Source organism: Rhinopithecus roxellana, chromosome 16 (genome assembly GCF_007565055.1).
Source record: "Rhinopithecus roxellana isolate Shanxi Qingling chromosome 16, ASM756505v1, whole genome shotgun sequence".
NCBI classification, from domain to species: Eukaryota; Metazoa; Chordata; class Mammalia; order Primates; family Cercopithecidae; genus Rhinopithecus; species Rhinopithecus roxellana.
This window is the reverse complement of record NC_044564.1, coordinates 65,992,486-66,006,521: the sequence shown is the minus strand read 5'-3', so window position 1 is coordinate 66,006,521 and position 14,036 is coordinate 65,992,486. Positions and strand designations below refer to the sequence as shown.

General features: G+C 39.1%; 1 protein-coding gene and 1 pseudogene across 14 annotated transcripts in view; one reads left to right on the top strand and one right to left on the bottom strand.

Annotated features, from left to right (window-relative positions):
- Positions 1-14,036, top strand: part of NFIB (nuclear factor I B) — a 241,872-nt gene that overhangs the window by 115,305 nt on the left and 112,531 nt on the right. The gene's annotated exons all lie outside the window — the stretch shown is intronic.
- LOC104655270 lies at positions 4,711-5,506 on the bottom strand (annotated as a pseudogene).

Genomic DNA, 14,036 nt, shown 5'->3' with positions numbered 1-14,036 from the left:
GGGACACCATAGTGTGGGATTTTATTGGTTATTCATCTTAATGAATAAAAATATGTATGCACAATTAAAGCCACATTCTCTAGCAATTGCCTTCTAATAAATGTTGAGTCTTTGTCAGTGCTCGTCATTGCATTTGCTTATCAGTTGTGATCCTTTTCCTTCCAAATCCTAAAGTTACCATTAGTGCAGTAACATGGACTTTGTTTAAAGAAATACCAGTTTAGTATTGGAAATGAGCAATTATTCAGTGATGAAAAGAACATAAGCATGTCATAAAACTGAATTTAAAATATCTCCATGTCAGAAATGTCAGAAACGGTAGTTATAATCTGCAATATTTTTCCCATTATATATGAAAAAGGCTAGGCTATGATTCATAAAACAGAGGCAACATAATTTTGCTGCAGATCATGTAAGAAAGTGATAGTGGAAAAAAATAACTTGTCTACTCTGACATGCTAGTTATCAGAAAACATTTCATTTTTATTTGTGTACGATTTTGTTATTCATTCATCTCCGTTTCTTTTCCCTTATGGGTGGGGTGTTGCAAAGAAGGGATGAGGGCAAAAATATTATCATATTGTAAACTAAACTTAAAAAATAGATTGAGTGAATCAGTGGGTCTAGATGAATTTAATACTGGAGTTGTTTGAGAAAAGATGAATATTTTTGCATTTTTCTGAATGTATGCCTTGTCCTCTGAATAGAATAGTATATATCTTCAAAACATTGTTGAATGGTCCTCAGTTTATGGGAATAATCCCAAGTACCTAAAATGAGGGAAACTTCTAGGATGTTTTCTGGCAAAATGATTTTCATATTATGGTCATTGGAATAGGATAATTTTATACTACTCCATCAAAAGTACTTGTGAAGAGTCCTTAAGAAAAAAGAAAAAGATATTTTAAGTAAAAATAGCAGGAAAATGAATACATTACAACTTCAAAGTAGTAAAATAAAAACTTAAGCCATGTCTGTTTTTATGAATTTAATCGTAATTCATACTAACATTTCTGAGATGTAAAGTCATTTCTTGTTTTGCCACAGGTAGACATGAGAATAATTCAGTTTTTCTTGAATTAACAAATTTGGAATGAGGCGTGATTTTTTTCTTTTTTAGGACAATTTAACCCTGATGTCAGAATGATTGCCAATTGAAATAAAAAATCTAAACTGCCATCACATTGAACACATACTGGTTTACTCTCTTAGTCTTTTATTAACACTGCATATTGCTTTGTTGTATAGATGAATCAGAACCTGTCTGGAGTTTAAAAAAATGGCCTACCCCGGGATCATTAAAATCAGATTACAAATATGGAATAAAAGTGGAAAGATGATTCTAAAGTGACTTTTGGGGGATAAAACTATTTAGGGAGTGAGAAGTGACCTTCAAATTTAGAGTTTGAACATTGTGTGCAGCTTGTCATCTTTTCATATCATCATGCTGAAGCATTTGGCTTTGTGAATCTGATGGTGCTGTGCTCTGTATGGGAACCCACCACCTCACTTCCACCCAGGAAATGTTTGACCGTGGGCCCTTTCCTTGAGTCTCATTTAGCCCTGTGTGAGAAAGTGGTGAACATTGTGTTGGTGGATCTGTCTTTCAGGTGGCAATGGAAACGGGCTCTTCTCTGTGGTCACGTTGTCTCTGTAGATAAACCATCAGACCCTGAACTCTGGTTAAGTACAGCCAAGACCATAGTAACATTCATGTGAAAAATGACACGTGGGACAAATTAGACTGTCATTTACGAGATGTGGCTTAGAGGGGGATTACTTGATCCTGTGGTGAAGCTTCAGGACTTTGGTGGGAGATGAAGAGGTTTGTGGGGAAGGAGGAAGGTAGTGGCTTTGAAAAGGGTGTCTGGTGTCACATGCAGTCCCTGCATGTTGCTGCTCAGGCCAAGCTGGCTCTTTGCCTGTCAGCAGCATGCACTGACTCAGTCCTCAATTTGTGGCATGCTATGGGCAAAAGGGGTTTTCTGGTTTCATCCTCCTCCCAGTTTGTACACATTACCAAACCACAACATAAACTCACCACGGTCAGTGGCCTCCACTCAAGGGAGGTTTTTGCCAGGAAAATTGGGAAGGTATGTGTCAAAAATTAGAAAAAATTGACTAAGGAACCTTGTAATTACAGAGGTGAAACCTCTACCTGGACTGTATTTCTTTTTCTGTCCAGTGGTGACACCTCTAATTTGGGAAGACAGTAATTTAGATTGGATTCTGGGGTCAGTTTGGCTTGGGTTTAATTCCTGGCTTTTTCGGTTATTAGTTGGATAGCCTTAGGCAAGTTTTCTCATCTGAAAATGGGAATAATAATAATAGCCCCCCTTCGTGTTATCGCAAGGATGAAATCTATGGATACTGTAATATGGAGAACAGTATTGGACATGTAAACAAATACTCATGACTGTTAGCCTTACTATTATTTTATTACTGTTCACCTAGAAGATTTTTGCTGCTGAAGAGGAGGATAAGCTAACATTGTAAGCACATACAATGTATGGAATAGTGGGGTTTTACACAGCTAATCATCATTTAGCCTCACTGGAATCCTTTCAGTTGTAGGTGACAATATTATATGCGTTGCACTGTCTTGTGCAGTCAATAAGACATAGAGTATGATCTCCAAAAACTTGTATTCTAATTGGGGATATAAAATATAGCCACTTGGCAATATATACCAAACATGACTGAAACTAAGACACAGGCAGAATCTGAAACCATCCCTTAGGTTTTTTTGTGTGTGTGTGTGAAGCATGTTGTCTGAATCTAATAACTCTGTATATAATAGCACAGGGTCTCTTTGCAGGTACTACTAGGTGATCAATCAACATTTATTGAATTCTTCTGTTTGTTGAGCGCAGATTGTTGTTTTAGTATTTGGAAACTCAAGGAAGAAAAGGTAATAAGTTAGCAGTATCAGACCATAAAATCTCATGAAAGGAAAGAAAGTAGCTCAAGTTTTAAGAGTGTTGGTAAGGACCAGGCACAGTGGCTCACACCTGTAATCCCAGCACTTTGCAAGACCAAGACAGGCAGATTGTTTGAGCTCAGGAGTTCGAGACCAGCCTGAGCAGCATGATGAAACCCTGTCTGTACCAAAAACACAAAAAATTAGCCAGGCGCATCTGTGGTCCCAGATACTCAGGAGGCCGAGGTGGGAGGATTGTTTGAGCCTTGGGAGGTGGAGGTGGAGGTTGCAAGTGAGCCAAGCTCGTACCACTGCACTCCAGCCCGAGTGGCAGAGCGAGACTCTGTCTCAAAGAAAAAAAAAAAAAAGAGAGTTACTATGTTAGTAGTGAACTAGAGGTATTTTTTGAACACAGCCACTCTGTTTCACCTATTAAGAGTGGCCCGTTATTAAAGAGCCGTGTGACTGATTATTTTGATAACTAATTAAACAAAGGATAAAAGTCCCTAAATGTGTTTTATGCAGAAACATAATTAATAATGCTGAGAAATTATTCTGCTGTAAAAAGGTCCAGGAAAAGTGTGTGTGTGTGTGTGTGTGTGTGTGTTTCAGGTGACTACTGGAGAATAGACATTATTCAAAATATACGATTAAAGAGACATTAGATTTTCTTCTAAAATGGAGTCTTTAAAAATTAAGTAAACAATATTCGTGTGGCTGTACTGAGTGTGTGGACATATAATTCAAGCTAGAATGGGCATTTAGTGAATAAGCACTATGATGAATACCACCAGCTTGTGTCAGCATTATGGAATTCATCTTTCACCTCTGAATTATCTTTCAGCAGAGGCAAGAATGTTGGATTCAGTTGAAGCTTAGATTACTGAAGAGTAATCACTGCCAATGATGATTACAGGAGTACACCAGGACGAATGTGTCTCTCAATCTGAGCTTAAACTTGTGGAACAGTCTCAAAGAAAAATCCACTGACCTCATTATGTAGTATTTGGCTGCTGCGAACATAGCCTGTTAGCTGGGATTTAAGTTTAATAGAGGAAAAAAAAAAAAAAAAAAAAAAGACAGAGACAATATATACTTTGTGTATATATTGTACTTATGAATGTGTACTTATGAAGTATTTTTAAAAATTTATTCAACTGTTTTTTATATTCCTACTAAGAACAAATCAGTATATAATTTTAGTTCCTGTGCAGTGTCTCCATCCATTTCCTCCTTCCCGTGTTTTCTTTCCCCTTCCTTTCTTCTTTCCCTCCCTCCCACCCTGCTTTCCCTCCCTCCCTCCCTCCCTTCCTTCCTTCCCTCCTTTCCCTCCCTCCTTTCCTCCCTTCCCTCTCCCTCCCTTCCTCCCTCCCTTCTCTTCCCTTCCCTTCCTTTCATTTCCTCCTTTCCCTCCCTTCATTTTCATCCCTTTCCTTCCTTTCTCCCTTTCCTTCCTTCCCTTCCTCCCCTCCCTCCCTCCCTCCCTTCCTTCCCTCCCTCCTTTCCTTCCCTTCATTTCCTCCCTTTATTTCCTTCTTTCCTTTCCTCCCTCCCTTCTTCCTTTCCTCCCTCCTTTCCCCTTCCTCCCTCCGTTCTTTTTCCCCCGTCCCCTCCCCTCACTTCCTTCCAATTTTTGTTCCTTTGGTCAGCCCTTGGAACTCATTTACAGAGACTATGTATTTGATCTCAATTTTTTTCACTTTTATGCCACAGACATAGTTAATTCTGCAGATTTTTTTTGAAGGAAAATTTGTATTATTTTTATGTACAGAAAACTCAACAGTGTACATTTAACCCAGTTTGGTGGCAAGTTCTTTAGCTTTTGCCTTTTTGAGCTTGGCAATGGGAGCCACAGGCTTGGGACCCAGGACATTTCCTCCCCAGTGACGATGGATCTCATCGGATCTGTCGTTGTAATTGGTTCTGATAGCTTCCACCAGCGCTCCTTTGTCTTCTGAGTTAACCTGTGTGAAGGCAGCAGTGGTGCAGGTCTTCCTGTGGATTAGATATCCCAGTCTTGTCTTCCCCTTGATAATGCAGTAAGGGACCCCCATTTTATAACACAGGACAGGCAAGAAGACAACCAGCTCGATGGGATCCATGTCCTATGCAATCACCACCAGCTGAGCTTTCTTATTCTCCACCGTGACGGTGATGGTGTTAACTCCTGCTTGAAGGACAGGTGTTCTTCTTAGTGGGGACGTCCCCTTTGCCGGCGCTTTCTTCTCTGCCTGGGCCAATAGACTCTGCTTCTTCTCTTGCTTTGGTTCTGGTCTGTACTTGTGGGCCAGCTTAAGCAGCTGTGTAGCTGTTTGGTGGTCCAGGTCCTGGGTGAACTGGTTAATCGCAGGAGGCGCTTTTAGTCGCTTATAGAGGATGACTCCCTGCCGCTGCAACCTGCTATAGCGGGGCCATTTCACAAAACGGGCGAGGTCTCTTTTGGGCTGGATGCCCTGTCTAATGCCAAAATTCTTCGGCCTTTTCTCAAACAGGGGATTCACCACTGTCTTGGCCTCCTGCTTCTTCACAACAGCAGGGGCCAGCCGGCGCCACCTTCTTCACCTGGGCTTTCTTTCCTTTCCGCATCTTGGGCGATGGGCGGTGGGAAGAGAGCGCTAATTTCTCAAATGTTGAGGCCTTTGCCATAGAAGGGTATGAAAAGGTTTTCTTTTGTTTATGTTGTTCAATGCTGTAAGAGAAACATAGCCTTTTTAAAGGATGAGAAGAAAACAAATTAATTTTGTTTCTATTTTTCATGCACATATGCTTTGATAGAGGTTATAAGTTTATGTCCAAATCATGCCATTGCAAATGGGAAAGTGTTGGCTTTGCTCATGCTTCTCTATAGTATGTTTTAATATGGTCAGAATTTTTTGGTTTTTTTTTTTAACCTTTTTTTCCCCACAAATTAAGTGAGTTTTTTAATCAGCAGAAAATATTGTGGGCATTTTGTGTGACTGAAATGTTGAGGTCAACAGAATTTCATAAAAGACCCCTCGTCACCATTTTCTAATTGGTAGTATTCCAATATTCCTTTGTAGTTAGTTTTTCAAACAGCTTTAACTACTACAACACAAAAGTTGTGGTACCAAGTCTTATTTATGAGGGAAATACACATTTTGGCTTCCTGTGAGACAGACTTTAGACCCTGCCGTGGTAACAGGGTTGGCCTTTGCCCTTGGTGAGGCGGGCCCACGCCGGCGACATTTCAGGAGGCCGCTTGGCAGCCATTTTAGATCCTGCCCGCGCGGAGAGCTCCTGGCTGCCAAAAACTGCAGTCGCTCCGTGCCAAGACACTCTTGGCAGTGGAGATAAACTTTGTAGAGATACACAGTCCAGAAATATCTTATAATTACAAAGCACAGGGGGCAGAATGTTTTTACAATACAGCTGTGCTAATGTAAACATTTAATTTGGCAGCCTTCTCCACCCACTTTTCAATTAACCGGGTTTATGCAGATACTTTAGGTCTGTAATAAACTTTATTGCTAAGAGTACAGTTTATGAAACACAGATTTAAGGGGCTTTTTTGAGGGGTTTTCCATCCATTTAGGAAAGCACATTGTGAATGTTATGTTGCTGTGAATGGGAAGGGTAGCTTTCTGTCTCAAAAGATGCCATTGGCCTGGCTAACTGAAACAATTGCTTTAGGAAAAAAAAGTGTTGGGGCTGTCTCCTTTGGCTTCTAAAGCATGCAAGAGGATATTAATAGAAAGAGGTAAAAATCACTTATATAGCTACAAAAAGATACTCGTGTTGATGATCATTAAAAAAGATAAATGTCCCCTGCAATGCATGAAACTGTTTCAGAGATAAATTCCCGATAACAGTTCTTACAGATATAATTATAATAATTGTGTGATCGCCATGATAATTATTCTTATGGAGTGAAAGAAATAATTTTCTATGTAAGTAGCATTCAACTGTTCAGCTCACAAAGCTAGTCAATAGATCCTTTTCAGCTAACCTAAAAAATGGTAGAGGTCATGGAGTTTTAAAGCTAAATTTGGTATTAATTGACATTGTAAAGGGGATTTTTTTCGTAAGAAATATGACATCACAATCCATGATATCTCCTTGCATAGATTTGCTTACACATTTCTCAGATACATTAGAGAAAACCATATAAAATGCTATAAATATGGGTCGTTTTTCTAAAAGGCAAAAAATGTACAACTGATATTTTCATGTCATTCCATTTAGAAACTTTGCCTTGGTTATGATTTTTTAAAATTAGCTTTTGTTTTTTCTTGAGGATGGATTTTAGTAGCAGAAAACCAATTCTTACGATGTTTTCTCTCAGTACTCCTTTTGAGACATTCATGTAGTCTGGCTCCATCAGTATTCTATAATGGGGTGTGACCACAAAGTGATTTTCATTCTGAAATAGTATTTGACTCTTCAGCTCCCAAACTAGTCAATAGACCCCTTTCAGCTATTCTGAAAGATAATAGAGGTCAGAGAATTTTAAATCTCTGGTCTCATTATTTTATAGTCTCGTTATTTCATGCTGCAGTAGCTGTTTTGTCATTATACCACCTTTACACATTCTGCTTATTACAGCTAAATAATACTTTTGCAGTCTGTGGCTTTTATTCTCTCATGTTTTAGTTGCTATAAACAAAAATTAAATGAAAAAGTTTGTCCCACTACTAAATCTTTGTGTATGTGTGAAAAGTGTCAATTTATTTTCAAAACATAATGATTACAGATTCTGCTTATTTGTAAATTGTATAGAGAGCACATTTTACCTGTTAGCAAGTGAATGAAAGTCAACATAGTACAAATGAAACCATGAGCTGCATGAAGACAGGAACAGATAATCTTTTATTGACTGTTGTAGACTGAGTTCCAAGGATGATACATGGACCACTGTAGGCGTTCAGTCCTTTTCAAAAAACTAAACAAATGGATAAATATCATCTGTATATGTCACAATCAGAATATTGAATGGTAATTACCTGTATAAATTGATAGCTCATTATGACTTTTTGTTTTTAAGATTGCTTTGTCTTTCTTTTGGGAATTAATGCTCTTTGTCTCAGTTTCTACCTGGATAATACATCCAAGATAACATTTTTATGCCATTTAAATAGATTCCCAAAATTATTCAGGGGAAGTTGGGATACAGGAGGTCACAATCTTGGAGAGAAGTAATGTATAAACAACCAACCATAATGCATTGGTCAGGCTCTGCACTGAAGTGTGAGCGAGGCCACGTGGGCCCCAGAGGGAGGCCTCATTAGGTGGGGCAATAAGGTTCAGGAAGGATGTAACAGATGAAATTCAAGAACTCCTAAAGATGAATTAGGAGTTTGTCTTGCATCAAATAAGGGATATTCCAGGCATAGAAACCATATGAGCAAAGGCACAGACCTGCAGTTACACGGCATATTCTAGGACTGTTAAGAAGAATATTAAGAAGTTGGGTGTGGGTGTGAGGGTGAGAGTAAAGGGTGATGGTTTCTGAAAGAGTGAGGCTAGGCTGGGGCCAGGTTTTGGATCACCTTGAATGCTGTACTAAGGAGGTTGTAGATTATTCTAGCTAGCATTTGGAAGCCACCAAGGTATTTTAAGGAGTGAAGTGTTGTGATTCCTGATGACTGTGCAGAGGATGGAGTCTGGTTATAGTGTGAAGAGTGACTCATTATGGCCTGAGGAGGCTGAGGCTATTGTGAGGTAAAAATGTGAAGCTCAATAAGGGACTTAGCACCAGTTGGGAAGGAGATGGGGAAGTGGGCTTGAAAGGTAGAGTCTGGGCTGAGAACTGAATGTGAGGCTTTAGGGCGATGGGATTTCTGGAATGAGTGTTTTCAGCTTGGGAAACTTGTGAATGCCATTAATTGAGATGTGGCTTGGTTGGTTGGGGGAGGGGTGCGAGAGTGTACAAAGGTTGTGCACTAGTAACATCAGGAGGAGTTTTGCAGTTAAAGAAGACGTTAGTGCTAGATACGGAGATACGGAGTTCTCAAAAAAATGGGTAGTATTTGTAAACATGGACCTAGCTGAGTTTGCCGAGGAGGAATATACAAAGACAAGAAGATGGCCAAGTGGGATGGGTTGTCTTTGGGATCACCAACATTTAAGGGACCAACAGAAGAGAAGGAGATAGCCATCAAGACAGGAAAGGAGCCCTCAGAAACAGAGGATTGGACCTAGAAAGGAGTGGTTCCCTAAAGGAAAGGGGAAGGAGAATTTCCAAAAGCCAGGGATACTTAGTGTGAAAAGTTAACTAAGTAGAGTCTGGGAATGTCAAGTTGTGTCTTAAAAAAAAAATAGTAATTTTGGAGCTGAAACACACACTTGACTTACTGATCCTGAGACCTAGTGTTGGACATGAGGATTATTATTTTCTTATCTCAGATCGTGATCAGAGACTATGTGAGTTTTGGCATTGTGTTTTATTCCTTGGTCTAACTTCACTGAAACAGATTCTGGGGTCCTGGGTTGCTTAAAGGATGAATATTCTGTAGGCTTTAAGAAACTTCTGATGAAAACAGTGGATTATGTTTATTGTAATCTTTCTCTTCTATCGATTCTGAGAGGAAATTTGCATTTTCTTCATCAAATTTCACCATTGACTATTATATTTTAAGGAGGAGAAGCTGATTTGAAATTTTGGTTTGAGTTTTGAAGAAGGCGTGAACAGTTTCACAGAAAATAGAAGGAAATATGCCCAATTACTGAGCGCACCCCTTTAAATGGCTCTTAACAAGCCTTCAGACCTAGGGGCAAAATTATGCTCCGGGCTCCAGGTCCCCGGATTCACTCTGTTAGCAGCAGCACTGAGGAGCAGTTTATTTGGACAATCCCCTCTGCTTCTGTTCTCCCTGTGTGATTCCCCATTTTAGCCGTAAAAGACTCAGAAAGTGGTGATTTTATGGTAGTATATGCAGAAATACCTTAGCAAATATGATTGAGCAAAGTAACGTGTAAGTAAATACAATAGCTGACTGGAAACTGGGGGCAACTCTGCAGTTTCCCTGGATATCTTTAGGAGTTTTGTGAAATTAAAAAAAAAATGCCTGGATCCTCCAAATGAAGTGAAGTCATAATCAGTCTGCAATGTTGACTTGAGAGTTTCTTTTAAATAAAAATAAATGAGCAAGTGGAAGTCTTGTTAGCTAAAACCAAAAGCACAAACATACATGGCCCTTTCACAAAGTAAAATGGCTATAAGCATAATGAGACTCCAACACATCTTTACTTTTTTTGCTCTTTTGAAGTTTTCCAGCCCTTACATTCTAAGATGCTGCCTTACCACTTCCTTAAGGAAACACAAATGGGCAAGTTAAGTTTTTGAAAGTGAAGGAGGATCCTGTTTAAGTAGATTAGGGTCTGGCATGCCATTTAACTTTATCAGGCATTTAAAGCCGAGGATGTACACTGTAGCCGGCTGTGACTTGCCAATTAGCTGGGCTTTCCCCGCTGTTTCTGGTTTGGCAGGGACGAGGTGGTTCACCCTGCCGCATTACTGCCTGCCAAGGACACATGGCCAGCTCCCGGCTTCCTGTCTTCCTCTTTGTGTCCTGGCCTTGCCTTCCAGGGAGCTGCCAGAACACAATTGCCAAAAAATCTTCCTTCGGAAAGGTCAAGTAACCTCAAGTCACCTATGCCAATATTTGTGTTTTCTTTTTAATCCTTCTGTGTTCAACTTGGAGAAAGCTGTAGAAGTGAACATGCAGAGTGGAACCTGGGTCACTTTGGATCACTTGGATAAAGCAACAGAACCCAAAGAATCCCTTGGCCAGTCAGGGTATGATGTTTTGAGTAGAATTCTATTTAAAGCTCTGTGAAGTGTGATAGAGTTCAGAGCGGTTCAATGTGGATTTGGATTTAGTTGCTTTTTAGGATTCACTGTACGTGTGTGATTTTTGGCCAAAGCTGGTGCATCACATGGCAGGGGGAGGGAGAAAAGTGGAGATTGGTTTTGGCTTAAGGACTGCATTTTTGTTTGTTTGTGTTTTCAGGACTCTATAGTCACATATTGCCTTTTGCTTTCCAGTTTGGTGTCTGTGAGCAAGCATCAGCAGCCAAGTCCCTTGTACACTGGCTGAGAACAGTGTACGGGAGTTACCTGGGGTGCTTGTTGAGAGCGCTTTCTTGGCCCCAGCGTTGCTGTACAAGTCCCAGTCATTACGGGTGAGGTCGAGGAATCTGAATTTCTAACAAGCATCTCAGATGAATCTGATGCTCACTAGAATTTGTGGACTGAATGTGTCACTGATTGTGAAATGACAATAAGGCAAGTAGCATTTATTGTCATGATACAGCAAGCTGTTCTACTTCTCCTTTAATTGGTCTTTTTGGAGATCTTTGTTGAATTGGAATCTAGATTGTATGCCGTTCTTCACTGACAACAAACACTTTTCTGAAGATTGAAATTTTAAAAACCTGTTAATATAAGAAACTTTATCCAAATAATTGTTCCAGGTTTAAATTCTAAATTTTAGGATGATTTATAAGGTTTTTAAATGACATGTAGAATGCCATAGTAAACATCCTAAACGACTTTAGAAGGCTCTCTCCCCATAGCCCACACTGTGAATCATGCTCCTTGAAGATGTGCAGTGTGATGGGCCTAGTGATGTCTGTTATGGAAGGGCAACCCCGTGTCTCTAATACTTCATAAAGCAAAGCTTTTATTATTTACTTTGAAAAAATTCCATGTGAGGAATATGGAATTCTTTAAGTGCCTAAACCTGAGCCACCTACTAATTCTTGTGGCTGTTGGTAATTAATATAGGGGGTCTATGTGTATTCTGTCTGTAGACTCCAGGAAAGTTCAACATAGCCCCAATATTCCCTTTTGGCTTTTCATGTAAAATTGTCCATAGCACTTTCTTCCTAAGCTCAGTTTAATTTTCTTTTGTGCCTTTTGTACCTTGAGACATGCTGTCTTTCTTGGTGAGAATGGTATAGCCATGAACCTTTTTGTCATTGTTTTGTAGCATTCATAGAGTGAGGACCAGATTAACTGTAATTTACCTTTTTTTCCCTAAGTTAGTTCCAAAATTTGCTAAAAAGCTGCAGCCTCAGGGACACCTCTGACTTTCTCACACAACTAACAAACGCCACCCTAATTTGGAACACATGTTCTGTCAAAGTTTTACCTATAGCCTAGAGTTCCAAATTTGCAACTTCAGCATCTTCTGTTGAAAATAAACAGCGTATTTTCTCTTAAGCTCCCTTTTTGCCTCCTCTTGAACTCCATAGTCTTTTATAACAGTAATAAGGAAATGTAGTTATGGGTATAATTGCCACAAGGCAATTGTACCCTGGAGGACTGGCAGAATTTTCTTTTCTATATCTGAGGGCTGGGCTCCATCAAGAAGATCCATTTGCAAATAACTCAATTAGAAGAATAACAACAGTATCTTTATTTTTATAGCAACTTTCCCTATAGAGATCAAAGTGTGTTAGGGACATCCTATCAGATTCATCATTCTAATACACCAGTGGACTGGAATAAAAAGTTTTATTATACTTGTTTGAGACAGGAGAGTGAGACAGAGAAAGCTTAAGTGTTGTCCCTCAGATCATAGAGAAAGTCAGAAGGGGAAATGCAATGAAAAATCAAGGTTTTTCTATTACTCTGCAAGTTATCAAGCTCTGCATTCCTTTCTGGTAATTGTAAAGGATCAGAATAAAGCGCAACCTCTTTGGGGATTGCAAAGTAATGTAGATGAAAGTGCCTTGAAAATAGCTAAGGTATTCTTGCTATCTTTATCATATTTAGTACAAATGGAAGGTAAGAAAGAACCTTATTGTCAGTATCTAGTTGTGCCAATATATATGAAATGGATTTTGCACATTCTTGATTGATTGGATTCAAACTGCCAAGTTGTCTTAATCATTAATGAAGGACTAATGGAAAATAACATTTATAATTCTGAATTTAAAGGACTTCCGTAAGATTTGACAACAAATTTTGAACAGATTAAGAAGCCAAAGATCAAAGTTACTCTGATTACATAAACGGCCTAACAAAACAATTAAGTAGTCTGATTTTTCTTTTTAAGGTTTTACTTGTAGACTCCATAGTTCTGAGGGTAGGAGTGATGAACTTAGGCTCTGTTTTTTTTTTTTTTTTTTTTTTAATTTATTTTTTTGCTAGAATAAGAGAACTGGGAGTAAAATTACTACTAATCTGTCGACCTGATTTCAGGGAGCCTTGGAGGACACATTCTCTGGGGAGTAGACACAATTAACTTGATGTTCCTAATTACTATTGTTTGATTTGTGATTAAAAGTGGTGTATTTTGGTGTAGGGCTTTTGGCTCCTCAGGTGTCCAGTGTGCTGCTGCTGGGGAGAGTAGGGAGTGGCAGCATTCCCTCCTTAAACAGGAATCCCCTTCCACAAACTAGAAGCTGAAATATCAGAAATAACCCACATTTAATCAGACCTTGCCTTCTAATGAGAAAAAATGAAAAATTAGGCAAAACATAAATGCATGGCTTTTTAAAGCTCTCTCTTTGATTTTCAAAGTTCTACAGTGGGTTCATATTTCTTCACTTTAACCCAAGTAAGTGAAGCTATCTTTCATTTATAGATCCTCCCTGAGTGCCTCATGGGAAGAGTAATGGCCTTGAGACTTTTATCTCACCATCACTGCACCTCTTGTTATGTCTTGATGCTTAATGAATGTTAAGCTGAAAACTAATCCAGGTAAACAGGTGAATGGAAAATTAAGTTCAACCAGCGTGAACGTAGAAAAAAACATCCATCATTTAGGGGCACCATTAGCACTGCCAATGGACTAAGGAGACACATGCTGTTCCCTACCAGGTGATTGGATCATATCAGCTAATTTATTCTATTTTTAATAATTGCTGAATGATATTAATAGGGAACTTTCAGTTATTTTATTATGCATTTTCTTTTGCAAAAAAAGTTTAAAAACATTTTCTTAAATTCTCCACCCCCTTTTTCTTCCTAATGCCCTTACTAGATTCCTTTCTCTGTGTTTGCAATGTCATTGTGGTTTTCATGGTGTGACATACATACCCTTAATGCCATAAAAGATTCCTGCTCTGTGAAAATAAAATTGAACAGTATTGTCACTTTGAAAACCCAGTGATAGCTTTGAATGGGAGTCTAACGTGAGGAGGAAGC